This window comes from Fukomys damarensis, unplaced genomic scaffold, assembly GCF_012274545.1.
Source record: "Fukomys damarensis isolate Sample0158 unplaced genomic scaffold, DMR_v1.0_HiC HiC_scaffold_28, whole genome shotgun sequence".
Taxonomy (NCBI): domain Eukaryota; kingdom Metazoa; phylum Chordata; class Mammalia; order Rodentia; family Bathyergidae; genus Fukomys; species Fukomys damarensis.
The window spans coordinates 35718215-35720372 of NW_022900940.1; positions in this window are offsets into that span (position 1 = coordinate 35718215).

The following is a 2158-nucleotide window of genomic DNA, read 5'->3' on the forward strand; positions in this document are numbered from 1 at the left end:
ATTTCTCATGATCTCTTACTGTTTTTAAGAGACCTTTCTTTTCATGGTCACTGACTGCAATCTTATCTTCTATATCTGAGAGCCTATCTTCGCATTCTTTTATTCTGTTGCGTACACTTTCAATAGAGTGTTTAATATCCTGGATATCTGTTTGAATCTTTTTTATGGATTCCATTTCTTTCCTAGGTTGGGTGTTTATTTTTTCCATTTCTTTCATATGCTGGGCCTTCATGGCTTCTATCATGGTCCTGAGCTCATCTATTTTTTTGTCAGTTTCTGCTCTAGAGTCTCGAATCACGACTTCCATTTTGCTCACTATCTCTATGGTTATCTGGGAAATTATTTCTGTTTTGAATTTTTCCAGAGCCTGATTGATCTGTTTTGTTACTTCCTGTGCTTTGAGTTCAGGGTGTCCTGGTGGTTCACTATCGGCCTTTTCATCCTCATTTGCCCTACTGTTTGCCATTGGTAAACTGGAAGTCTGTCCTTGTGTCTTGCTTAAGTGTTTTCTCATTTTAATTTTTGTTGTCAGACTGTCCTTGGTTTAATCTCTGGGCTATCACCCAAATCTTCCTGATATAGTTGCGCCCTAGCTTCTGGGTCTCTAACGACCCACAGACATTCTCATCTTCATAACATCAGAGAAAACAGCTCATCAAATCAACAGCAATGCTTTACCCCAACTGATACAATCAGCAACACATTAAGATCAAGCACAACTTGGACACTGACCACCTGTGGTAGTCACTAGTCTATTGCCCTTAAATCATTTGAATTAAATTGAAATCAAGAAGCAGTCCAGAACATGTCTGCAGTGAACAAAATTTCAATATAGTGTATTTACCATTTAATGGCTCAGACAGAGTGAGGATGCAAGACCCCTGATCTCAGTTAGCTGATGGCTGAACCCCCTGACGCTGACTGACCTCGGGTTACAAGGCCCAGATTGAGTTCCCCAACCCTCTGAATGGTTGGTTGAACTCCGCAACGTTCTATTACAGGTTTCCCACGCCCTTTCTTTAAATATGTTCAAAGTTGGGAACTCAGAAAAATACCCTTGATGACCACCTCTGTCTTTGCAGAGTAGGTCCAAAGACTGGCACAGTCAGGAGGTCTGAGAGTGTGGGTGGGGGGCTTATGGGGCTCAGGGGCGCCCACATGGCTACCTTCCCGGTGCTTGAGCAATGGCGGCTGGGTCGGGAACAGGCGTGGTTCTCCTTCCCGCAGTGGATCGGGGCCCAGGCTTCCTCCCGGCACTTGAGCGATGGCTCAGTTCTTTTTTACTCTACCCCATCCCTGGAACCATCTGCTGAGGGTGGTGGGTCTGAGCCTCTCCGCACAGCCTTCTTGGGTAGGGTCAGGCTCAGAGTCTCACCTACAGCTCCTAGCTGTCACTACCCAAAAGTGAAGCAATACTTCACAGAAGCAATGATTATTTTTTTCTCATAGGTTTCTTTCTCTTTTTTTTCAACCTTAAAGACACAAATAAACTCAAGGTATAGCACATTATTCTCACTGTCTCACAGAAGAGCCCTTATTTATTTTATTGTATTTTTCTATTATTTAAAAATCTCTTCCTTTATCCCGCACGCCCAAGCCCAGTATTCAGTCTCTTGCATGTTACTTTCTCTCCTCAATTTTGTGTTTTTACAAGCTAATCACATTATCAGATATATGAATTTAGTTTATTTCTTTTAACAACTAAAGAGGATTTCATTCTTTTTGTTTGAACTGTATTTTAGTTCCCCATTCTCTCGATGAAGAGCACTAAGTTTGCTTCAAGATTTTTGTTGTTATGAAATTTTCTGGGATGAAGGTGTTTAGTTCACAATTTGTGTGCTTTTCGTTCCTTTATTCAATTCATATTTATCAGGTGTCTATTCTGTACTAAATATGACTAAGTACAGAAATACAGCATAATCAAAATCAGATAAAATCCTTTCCCTCATTTTAGTAGGCAAAGAACGTAGTCTAGAAACATGTAATACTAAGTTATAAGTACAAAAAAGAAAATAAGATGAGTGAAGAATGTTGTTTCAGAGATAGTGGTCAGGAACGGCCTCTCCAAGTAGGTGGTGACATTTGAAAAAAAGATTTGAATGAAGTGAGACAATGAGCCATGTTGAGATCAGGAAAAGGAGCATTACAGGCAGAGGGA